The 12,239-nt window shown below is 47.7% G+C and overlaps 1 protein-coding gene and 1 non-coding gene across 6 annotated transcripts in view; one reads left to right on the top strand and one right to left on the bottom strand.

Annotated features, from left to right (window-relative positions):
- NMNAT3 (nicotinamide nucleotide adenylyltransferase 3) overlaps positions 1–12,239 on the bottom strand; it is a 98,325-nt gene that overhangs the window by 72,953 nt on the left and 13,133 nt on the right. The window lies entirely within an intron of this gene.
- LOC119044885 (small nucleolar RNA SNORA4) lies at positions 2,389–2,524 on the top strand. The gene has a single exon (XR_005081696.2). It is a non-coding gene; the product is annotated as a small nucleolar RNA SNORA4 (small nucleolar RNA).

Genomic DNA, 12,239 nt, shown 5'->3' with positions numbered 1-12,239 from the left:
AGTTGTCATGAAACCTTAACTATGATTTTTGTAAGAATTTGTTGGGAATGTAGGAGACTCATTCAGGCCAGTCTGTGTGAGGAATTTTGACATAAATGATAATACTGTATTTAGAAACCTGCAGAGCATAAAACATTTGTAACATGAAAATTCCTGGGTTAGAAAGTATGTAACGGCTCCTGCTATATGATTTTTATCTCTAAGCTCTATTAAAAAAATCCTGTTTTTTGCAAAGCAGTTTTTGTAGTAGGTCTTAGCTGGGGAAAATACATTTCTAAGTAATCTGAAGGGGGAAATAAAAAGCAAAATAGGTTAATAACTCTACCAATAATTCCACATACATTCATGCCAGATGATTCACAAGCCAGGGGTGATTCTGAGAGGAGGAAGTCTAACACCCGGGATGTTCACAGAGAGGAAGCTAATAAAGTGTGGCACTTTATCTGAAGATGACACCCCTGACTCACTGTCAATGGCCTGGAACTGCGTTTCCGTCAGTGAGGAGACTAAAGGCTTAGGAATCAAGGGGTGCGCGGGATGCACCCCAGAGGCAGCTGCTGGGGCGGGGGCAGCCCATTCTGCGGCACAGTGCGGGCTGCCCGTGTGAGGCACTGGCAAGTCTGAGGACAGCGTGAGCGCCAGAGTCTTGGCCTCAGGGTCCTGGGCAAAGGTGCAAAATAGCCTCTTTAATTTCATCTGCCACCCCGACCATCTACCTAATGGCTTCTCAAAGCTTCCACAGCCACGGATCAGCATTCCTGTGCCAGCCATTTCTCCTCTGCTGTTCCAGGCAAGGGTTTCTCCAACTGCCCCCCACTGCCTTCCCCAGGTGTTCAGGAGTCTTCCATGCATGGACTGATGGTATATCTGGGGCCCACTCCTTGACCTGCGTCCAGTCTTCATCTTCAGGCCTGAAAGGAAAAGGTCTATCTCGGTCCTCACTTAGAGCCCAGAAAGGCCAGGCTGGCTGTGGTGCTGGGAGGGCTCTGTGCCTGGGGAGGACTCTTGCACCCCGCGGTCTGCCCTGAGCCAGCTGGTGCCCAGGCCGGGTGTGAGGTCGCAGAGGAGGTTCAGCAGCACTTCAGTCAGGAGGCAGTCCTCAGCTGGGGGAAGAGCCACATGAGTGAAGAGCCATGATCCAATTAACTGGGGGTACCCCAAAACACAAGGAAGCCCAGAAATGAGGTTGCATGGCTCCTAGTACATGAGTCAAGGGTAAGCTGTAGAGTTGGCTTGTAAGAGGGGTAATATCACTGATAACCATTTGGGGGGTACTGTTGCTATTTCATAAAGGGATAATGGGGTTGAAAGAGGAAGGAGAACATGTATAAAGGTCACATGGACAAAGCCAAAGTGGGGTAGGACTGAGGGTGGGAGGTGAGGAAGGGTAGGGTCAGGGGAGGGGGGAGGGATAATGGAGACAACTGCACTTGAACAATAACAACAACAAAAAAATAAAATAAAATGAAGAAACAAATTCACAGATACGGAGAACATTTGATGGTTTTCAAATGAAAGTGGGGATGGGTTTAAGGGGAAAGAGATTAAGAAGTACAAATTCGTGTTACTAAATAGTTACTATGTAGTCACAGGGATGTAAACTACAGCATAAGGAATAAAGTCAATAATATTATAATAACTATATATGATATCAGATGGGTACTAGACTTATTGGCATGGTCACTTTGTAAGTTTTATAAATGTCTAATCAATATGTTGTACAAATGAAACATAATATTTTACATCAACTGGAATTTAGAAATAAAAACATTTAAGTAAAAATATTATTCCCTTTTTGCAGGTGAAGATATTGGGGCTGAGACAAGTGAACTAGTTCATTCAGGGTTACAGAGGAGTGAGCTGGGACTCAACTCCACACCCCAGGCTTTCTCCCAAGCTGTCTCCCCGGACCTGTGCACGGGCAAGGTGACAACGGCACTTCTCAGCTCTGCACGGGCCTGTTAGCACATGCTTGGGGGACTTCAGAGCCTGGCTTCCCAGGTCCCCAGCAGCATTCTGTTTAAGTGGAACTGCAAAATTCTCAAAATTAAACTAAATTCACTTTAATTTTGAAGGCAAAAGCAAACAGATGCCCCCCAGCTTCTCCTAGGAGAGGGGACAGAGATCACATAAACTGCCTTCACTTCCCTCCCTTGAGAGAGGCTGGGGATCACTGCACAGCCAAAGGCAGCTCTGTGCTCGAAGAGCAAATAGCTTTGGATGAAGCTCTACGAGCCGAAAGCAAATGCAAAAAAAGAAAAACTTGAGCTTGATATGCTTAACCAGGGAGATGCACATTCACTCAAAAGAGGATTTAAAAAATTTTGAAGTGCAAAATGGGTGTCATGATAAGCACCTTATCCCTATTTTATTAAAACAATGAAGTTAATACCAAAAGTGTTTTTTTAGAGGGAGGTTTTTTAAATAACCTTTACCAACTTGGGCGATTTGGGAGAATAAATGACCACACTCCACAGTGGGCTATATCACTAAACATATAGTTCACTATTTTGTGGCCTGCATGGCATAGGAAAAAAAGAAAAAAGAAAAATAATGGAGTTAAAATGTGAGAGGAAGGAATGGATACAAGGAGAAAAATATGCCAGATATTCCAGTTTAAGGAATCAATGCTTCATAAATGTCACCTTCTTCTGTCATTTTCTGTGTCTACTTCATTTTATAAAAATACTTATGCTTAGATTAAAAGGTTTCTAAGAGGTCATTCTAAAAATAAAATGAGACTCAGAGATTTTTTTAAAACTCCAATGCAAAAACCTTACAACATGTCATCGAATAATGCCAAAGTGATGTTGTTAAAATCTTCATAATTAAAAAAATATTTGATTAAAAAATAGAAAACTATAAAATGTTCATTCCAGTTGAAGCTATTATTTTCTGAGTAATCAAATAGATCATTTATCAGTAGTTTCTCAGGTACCATTTTCCTCAATTAGAATCCTGTGCAGTAAGAAAAGGCTGCATTTGAGACCCCGAACCCTTCCTCCTTTTATGTCCACACCCCTGTGAGAATCGTCCTTTTGGCCTGACATCTGCCTCCACTCCCTTCCTTGCCTCTACTCCCTAAGAAGAGTTTCTGGGCTCTGTCCAGGGCCTAGCATGCTGGTACCTCCCCATTCATCACAGCCTGCCATGGCACGGTTTCTCCACATGAGTGGCTTCTCATCCTACACTACCAGCCGGGTCGATGGCACCACAGGGTGGAGGTACCACAGGGTGGAAACCCCATGCCTCGCTGTGTTCCCAGGTTGGCCCTTCTTCCTCTGTGTCTGAGACCAACATGCTGATTCTTAGCATCCCTGACCTTCAATCTGGTACACAGAAGGTGTTTAATAATGGCTTGCAAAACAAACGATGCAGGCATCTGGCCAGGAGCCACTTGGCGTTCCTTTGTCCACCTGGAATGCCCCATTCCCCCACTTCACCCATACCGTCTGCTCTAGCTTCCCATAAACAGAAGCACCTCCATCCAGTCAGTTGTGAGAGAGTGAATCTGGCCCCCTTTCTTATCCACCCGCTCTCAGTTCATCCATCACCAACCTCTGTACACTCCCCTTCCTAGACCTCTCCCTTCCTCTCCAACCCCTCTCTAACACTGGGCCACTGGCCTTCCTCATAGCTATGGGGCTACCGCATGGCCTGTCCTGCTCCCACTCCCCGTTCAGCCTCTCTTGAACTCGCTCCTCTCCTGCTCCTCTCTGTCCTCGGGCTGGAGCCCAAGCTTGCTGACAAGGCAGGCAGGGGACCTGTGATGTGGTTCTACTGATTCCATAAGTCTCAGCTCTTAGCAGTCGGTCCCCAGCCCCACCCCTGCGGACACTTGGCATCTAGCAGTCGAAGAAGCCCTCTTACCCACCCTCTTACCCTCTTGGCTAGCTGGTAAAGCAGAAACTAATGGTTAAGTCAGGGACTCACTCAAAAAATGTGAATTCTAGCTTTCAATGGAACCTACACAAGTAGGTGATTTGATGCAGGGCCAAGGCTTTGTGTTTAGAGCAGATATTGGAAGAAACCCCATCTGTCAGCGACATTCCTTGCTCTAGTTTTGTCTGGGTGGAGAGGATGCTTAGAGATGCACAAGAAGCAACACGAGGGCAGCCTCTGTTTTGAATGGCTGATCCCCCGGCCTCCACCACCGCCATCTTTTACAGCCTAGGTCCTTGCCAGCTCCCCATGGGGGGAGGGCAACCTCCCCCACTTTTTTGAGTCTTTTCAAAGCACTCATTCATTTCTCGAAAAACCCCTACTCTTTCCTTTTATACTCATAAGCCATCAGTTTGTGGAAGAGTTAATAAAGTTATGTGGTTCATTAACAAGTACACCTGGCATCGAACTGGAAATGAACTCAACTGAGTGTTGAGTGCATGAGGTGGGGGCAGAGAGCTCAGCTCAGGCCTGCGGTGGGGAACGGCAGGCGGACAGGCCCGCACGTGACTACATTATGTGTGGCCCGTCTCCCCCGCCAGATTATGGGCTCTAGACCAGAAGAGTCTGGCTCAGTTCACAGCCTCTAGGACCTCTGTGCCTAGCACAGGACTGGAACATGATCTGGGCTTAGGAAATGAAGGCTGGATGGAGAAACGAGCCTCCCACAGACCCGCCCTACCCCGATTCCAGCTACTTCTCGAGCAAATATGGCTTCCTGAGATACCTGCCTCCTCTCCCTACTTGGAATCACTCATGGCCCAGTCACATAGTCAGCCACATGTTCTAACTCAGACCCTGTGCACGAGAGCACCTCAGAACTAGATGCAAAGAAGCAGAGACACTCTCTGGCCCAGCTTCATGGTTCACAGGTCAGGAGGCTAAGAGACAAGCTAAGAGATTTGGGGCACACAGCACCTTCTGACCAGTGCTCCCTGCTACCTCCTGGCTCAGACCCTTCTCCTCTCTTGTCCCTCAGTCCCAGGAGCTGGTAAAGCAACACACAGAGTCCTGTGATGGTACAGCCCCAGGCAGAGGACGGCTCTGGAACATCCCCACTCCGTGTGAGTGTCTCACAGGTGAGATCCGTTGGGCAGGAGTCCCAACTCCCTCCCTTCCTCCCATGGCTTGGGATACGAGAAGTGCTGATTAACTGGTACATGAGCCCTCAGCAAGTTAACCTGAAGAAGAAAATAAAGTCAACCTCAAACCTCAACCTCTCGTGCATCCCTACTGATTTACGAGAAACCCAGTGACTGGCAGATGTGCCCGTTCACCAGCCGGCCAAGAGAACTGGCAACTGGGTTACAGAGTGAGAGAACAGAGGTAAACCTGCTCACTAGGCTCACACACACTTCAGTAACAACACTGACCACCTTGTAATGCTGAGAGCATTTGTGTGCCCTTCAGTACTTTCAGTAATATCACAAAACTAAGGTGCAAAGCAGCAAACACATCGTTGCCCTGATTCTGGTACAGGGGCACACGGAATTTAAGACAGAAGCAAAACCATGAAGTCTCAGGTCAGTTTCTCGCTTTCCACTTGAGAACTGGGCCAGCCAACCTCACGATCCGCCCCTCAGTTCATCACAAAAATGAACATGGACACAGAAGAGCTGAACAGCCCAACTGGCTGGGGAATGTATTATGAAATTTATCAATGACTGATGACTGTGTTTTAAAGACAAATTTAAAGAGAAATTTTTAAATTGTGCCAAACACCTTCACTGCCAATAATAATCCCTTCAGTGCCCTGGCAGGGTGGCTCAGTTGGTTACAGCAGCATCCCAGACAGTCAGGGCACAGACCTAGGCTGTGGGTTCGATCCCTGATTGAGGCACATACAGGAGGCAACCGATGGATATTTCTCTCTCACATTGATGATGTTTTTCTCTCACCCATCCCCTCTTTCTAAAATCAATAAAAATGTATCCTTGGGTGAGGACTTAAAAAAAAAATCCCTTTAGCAAACGTCAATCAGCACCTGCTAAGTGCCAGGCAGTAGCGGGCCAGGAACCAGGGAGCCAGAAGTGTCGGCCACAATCCGGCCTGGAGCGCTCACCTGTCCGTGCAGGTGGGAAGCAGAGCAGCTAACCTATGTCCACAACTCAGTGTCCTAAGAACCGACGTAAATGAAAACAGCCTGAGTACCTCGAGGAGGACCCCCAGCCCAGCCAAGCTGTGGGGGGCAGGGGGAGCTGCAAAAGGGGTATGGAAGGGATTCCAGGAGGACGTAACGTAAGTTTTGCGTGTTGAAGGATGAATAGGAATTAGGCAGGTGAATGAGTCGGGAAGAGAAAACAGCATTCGCAAAGCCTGGGCATATGGAAGGCCACGGGGCATGTCAGGGATATAAGAGGGTCCAGAGAACAGCCAAGGTTGTGGAGCATAACAAGGTTCTCCGGGGTCACCAAGGGCCTTGTGTTCCATGTTAAGGTCGAACCTGATCCTGATGGTGGTGGCTGGTGAGACCCTGCATAGGTTTAGGCAGGGGAGTGATCAATCCACATGTGATTATCCAAGGGTCTCGAGAACTGATGAGCAACACTCGGGGACTCAGGACCAGTTTATTCACTGCTTCCAAGGCACCAGCAACTTAAAAGCCTCATTAGCAGGCAGGTCTCCAACAAACAACTAAGCCTGCCTCCCCTTCCATAATGCCCTCTCTCTGAGGCCACAGCTACTTTCTATTGCATTCTAATTTCAAGAAATGAGAAACAAATGCTCATGTTTCCATTTACAAGTTTTTGATTATCAGCCAGGCATTGTAGCTGCAAATTATCCATTTTCTATTATAATTATTTTTACTTCTCTAGATGAAGAAAAGAAGCATATTTAAATCACCAAAGTGCTCGAGCCACACAGAGGGAGGGAAGAATTAAGCACTGCCGCAACTTCCACCAACGGCACCGTAACAGCAAGTTTGCAAAATGAAATGCAAGCTCGCGGCCTGTGTTAGACCAGGCCTAGGTAGGTGCCTCTGCTCAGCGCCAGCGGTTTACCTAAAGCATGGCCCAGGCTGCAGCATACCAGGAAAGAGCTCGCTGGTGGCAGACTTGCCGCAGTGAAGGCTTTCACGAATGGCTCCTTAAAACCAGGCTGCTTTAGGTGACAGGCTCGGGCCCCTGGGCACTAACTCTTGGTTGTTTTTGGTTGTTGTTGTTTCTTTGCTCTAGGAGAAATTTTTAAAGATGAAATGGTCGCTAACTTGGATGCATCGAAGCATCTGAAATGTCTGGTTGCATTATGACTGGAAGTCCACAAGGACCTAGCTGTGCTAACTGGCGTCGCAGACCCCTCTCCTAAACGGGGCTGCGCAGGGTCGTGTCTGGCTGCCTTCTTGTCCCGGTGGGGAGTGGCTGAGGTGGGGGTGAGGAAGAGCCCAGGAGTGGTTGGGAGGCAAGGAATTCAGGTCGCCAACTGAAGTGAGGAAGAGGCCACATGGAGAGATGTGTGCTTATCCGCAGCTTCAGGTCCCACTTAATTTGCACATAACGTTAATCGACAGAGTAGCATGTAAATGAGAATGCGGTGGCTTTGTGACTTTGAAGGTGCTGTTGGCGGCTTTGTTTTGAGACTGTAGCTCAGACAAGCTAACCAATTTTATTATTGCGATGACTTGCTCATCAAGAAACTGAACCAACTATCCAAATTCCTAACACATCCCACGTGGAACTGCGCTCAGTCCTGGGAACGAGGGCATGGCAGACAGTCCCTACTCTCAAGGCAGCCTCTCTGGTCAGGGGTAGGGGGTGGTCAGACATACAAAAAACCCACAAGCAGCTACTTAAATGTTTGAAATGCCATTTGTGGTCAAAACAAAACAATTATCACTATAGCTGTGGAAGTTCTAGACACTGCTCTCCACACTTTAAACCCTCATGGATGATAATAATAAATCACAGTCCTAACAAATCAATAAACAGTAACAGTGACAACAGCTAAGAGTAATTTAGTGTACTATGGACTAAGTGCTTTGTGGGTCTACTAACTCACATCTTGGCAGCGCCTATCCTGTGCCTGTTACTATAATGTGTTTTGTGTTATCTTTAATTTTTTGCAAATGCTGTGCAGAGAAGTATTAACATCCTGTTTCTGATGAGAACACTGGAGCCCAGGGCTCTGAAGCTCAGGGCCCCTCCCTCCAGGGAGGGACACAGTACAAGGAAATATAGGGCAAGATCAAGTTCCTGTCTGATCATAAAGGCCAAGACATCCCCCTGCCCCCTGCCCCACTGCCTGGAAGACACAGAAGCCAAGGGGGGGTCCACGGCACCCCTCCACCCAAGCCCCAGGCTCTTTGGTATTCCAGATGGCTCGTTCACTTCTGCAGGAAACACAGATGTAATCAGCATATTAACCATCCTTTAGACATTGATCGTAAATTCTCTCGAGAGTACATTGTTCTCCTTCCTTGCCCAAGAAAAAGGTGAAAGCAGGTTAGTGTGCGGGCCCTTTCCCTCAGTGGCATCGGCAAGGGGCCTACACTCCTAGCTGGTTCAGCAGGGTGTCTGGGCCCAATGGGGAGTGTGCTAGGGCTGTGTTGTGGGTGTGTGTTGTAGGGGTGTCAGGAAGGAGCATGTGCTGTTGGTGGGGGTGTGTTGTGAGGGCTTCTGTGGTGGGAGACTGTCATGGAGATTGATGGAAAATGGGCCTACTGGGTGTCTCATGGGGAGGTGTGTGCCATGGATGTGAGGGGTCAAGGGTAGGTGACGGAAGGGCTCTGCTGCACGGTGTAGTAAACCATGCTCTGGGAGGAGATGTTTCATGGGGGATGTGCTGTGTAGGTATATATACTGCGGGGCTGGGCCATGAGAGTTCATTATGGGGGGTGTCCTGTGAGAGTGTGACTTAGGGGTGTGACAGGTAGGGTGTTGTGGGGGTGTGTGGTGGGATGTGTCTTGGGGGGGGTGTGGTGAAGATGTGTTGTGGGGGTACGATGTGGCCTTATGCTGTGGAGGTACATCATGGGTGTGAAGTAGGGGGGTGTGCTGAGGGTGGGGAGGGCCATGCAGTCCAGAGAGGCGCCTCAGGTCCCTGGTCAGTGCTGGGGGGCACCCTAGAGAGCCCATTACCAGGCTCCTGACCGCCGTACCTGCCTTGTCCCCAGGATGGTAAACTCATGCCCTAGCACCCCCACTCTCCCTCCAGCCACAACCCCTGGGCTCAGTGAGACATCGGGGTGGCATGTTCTGGAGTTTTGCTGGTTGGGAGAGTCTGGGAAGCCCTCTCTGTTCCTTACCCGTGCACATCAGCTTTTCTGCGGCAGGGTCCAGCTGGTATTTGCAGGTCACATCTAACACAGCCTCTTCACAGCTCCACCCATGGCTCACTGCCAGGGGGACCCCACAGAGAACCTGCAGGGCACAGTGCAGATGAAGGAAGGAGTGCCCCTGGCTTTCTCCTCTCTCCCGGCACAGCAGCCTCCATCAGGAACCCCGCCCTTCCTCCCCTGCTCACCCTCGATCCTCCAGCCCCTCTGTCTTGTGCAGGAGCCGGCCCTGACAAGGCCCACTGCAAACGCCGTTGTTCTCCGGCGAACGCTGGAAAACTCAGGCATGCAGGTGAAACAGTTGTTTGTTGTTCGAACGTATATGCCTTTCACCCTGTCTTTATTATAAAAGATTTTCAAATCTGCTGCAAACTGGAATCTTAAAATGAGCACCCGGATATCCTCTACCTAGAGTCTACCATTAATACTTTATTATGTTTGTTCTGTCAAACATCTATTCTTCTATTCACTCATCAATCCAGCCTACTTTTTAATGTCTTTCAAAGCAAGTTGCAGACAGTGGTGCACTTCTCCCTGAAGGCTTCAGCATGCGTATCACTAACCGGAGTTCAGTCTTTGTTTAGCATTCTTACCCCCTCCTCCATTTTGAACATACAATTAAATACACAAATCTTATGGACAACAGTCAAGGAGTTTTGACCAATGTGTGTACCCATGGGACTCCAACCCTTATAAGATACAGAACATCCCATCACCCCAGAAAGTTCCTTCATGTCCCTTCCCACTCCATCTCCCTATCCTCCTTCCCTTAAGCAACCAGTGCTCTAAATTTTTCCATAGACTAGTTTTGCTTATTTTAGAATTCAAAATAGAAGGGGAATCATACAGTGTAGTCTTCTGTGTCTGGCTTGCACTCAGCATAATGTCTGAGATTCATCCGGTGCTGTGTGCATCAGGAGGATGTTCCTTTTCATCACCGAGTCGTATTCCGTTCTTTGCCAATGCTACAGTTTATCTATTCCACTGAGGAATCCTTTTTTAGAAAGTGAAGATTATCACCCAATTGAGGCTATCTGTAATGAAGTCACTCTCACTTGTATTCCAAGCTGTTTCTCTTGTGGGGAGAAGAGCAGGCATGCTCAGAGATAGTATGGCCCTGCCTGGTCCACAGAGAGGATGGAGAACAGTATATTCCATCACCTTTGTGGGGGATAAAGGTCTCTACTCTGCTATAGAGTAGAGACTCCCCAAGTGTGATGAGATGCAAGATGATTCTAGGCAAGAATTTTAATGTTTGTTTATAGGTACGTCCCATATCTGGTCTGTGAAACTAGTTTTCCTCTATGAAGGAGACAGGTTGCTTTTTAATAAATTTATTTCTATGAAAAACTTTACTTAAAGAAATATTAAATAGAGAGAGGTTAAGTTATGGAAAAATTCATGAGACTTTTACACAGATGACTCAGGAGTGGGAAACATTATGTAGATCCACATTAAATTCACCCGAGATCTCCAAAAATCCCATGCCTGGCTCCTACCTCCAGAGCCTCTCATCTAATTGGCTGAGGTGTTATCTAGGCATCAATAGGTTTAAAAAGCTCCTTGGGTGATTCCAATGTGCAGCTAGGATGAAAAAAAATGGCCTGGAAAGCCATGCTTCTCTAAGCATGGTCCCTGAACTGGACGCATTAACATCACCTGGGCACTCGTCAGACATGCAGATTCTTAGGCCCCACTCCAGACCTAACTGAGTCAGAGATTGGGGCTGGGGCCCAGCAACCTGGAGCTTCACAAAATCTCTAGGTAGGTCTAAAGCAGCTCAAGTTTAAGAACCATGGTTCAAAGGACAGGTGTGACAAGCCCTATAAACAGCCTTCATCCAGCTCCCAAGACTGATGTCTGCGCCATCATCATGCTATCAATCCAGCCAAGGTCAGCTAGTCCTGAGAGGTCTAACCCACAAGAAGCTCTTCTCCTCCCTGGGGCAGAGAGAGTGGGTGGAGGCCAGGTGGTGAGCAGCTGCTGACCAATTACGGAGGAAATGCCATCCTTGGGTCCACTGTGTCTTAACCTCAATTAATCCACAAACCAGTTAATCAGCCCCCTGAAAATCCAGTGTTCACTATAATTTTATTTTTGCCACGATTTTTGATGATCACTGACCTCCTTCCACTCCATTACCCTTGTTAATTGAGAATTGACTATGCAGTTAAAACGAATGTTTCCTCCACTAACAGAGCTGTACCAGATTCATCTTCAAGTCCCTTGCAGCTCAAAAAATGTGATGAGTCTACGGACATATTGATCTGACACAATTCATTTCACCAAGAATTCATGAAATTACCACTCAGAGGTCACCTCTCATGCATTCATATGTCCAAAGGCTTACAGAAAAGAAAGAGAATTATAGTTGAAGAATAACATTGTATTTAGACAGCTAACCTGGTGCTTAGCCACGTCTGGCCTCCTGGTTAGCAGTGATGTCTGCTTTAAAAGATGCTCAGCACGGTCTACAGATGGGCAAGTCCTTGAAAACATGGAGAAGATAAGCTAAGAACACACTCGGAGGGCTGCTCCCCTTCCCTGGCTGGCTATTTTAATGAGGAAAAATGCAAAGAGAGAGGAGGCTAATAGGAGATTGAGGAATCATTTATCTATTCCTATGCTAAGCCTGAAAAAGTTTCAGGTTTTAACTGAAAAAAAGATGACAGAATCCGGCAAAGAAAACCTGCTAGGGAACCTGCAGTGACAATGGAATTCCTATTAAGTCGTATGTACCGTGACATGACGTGTGACAAAAAGCACCCCGGCCCTTTTCTCACATCACAGCACAGCAAAGGCATAATGCCACCATGAAGTCAGCTCACCTGAGGACAGACAGTCACACACTGCAGCAAATCTCTCAGTGATCAGGGATCAAAAAAGACCCAGTCAGCTCTTTCTCAGTTACTTCGCTCAGGCCTGACAATCAGCAGCTCGACAAAAGCAACTGTACACCTGGGCGAGCGCAAATCAGGTCTGAAGACATGACTTCCTGCCCCCCCCGGCCCCCCTCCACCCAGGA

The sequence above is a fragment of the Artibeus jamaicensis genome, unplaced genomic scaffold (genome assembly GCF_021234435.1).
Source record: "Artibeus jamaicensis isolate MK-2021 breed Jamaican fruit bat unplaced genomic scaffold, CSHL_Jam_final contig_519, whole genome shotgun sequence".
NCBI lineage: Eukaryota > Metazoa > Chordata > Mammalia > Chiroptera > Phyllostomidae > Artibeus > Artibeus jamaicensis.
This window is presented reverse-complemented; position numbering and strand designations above follow the sequence as displayed.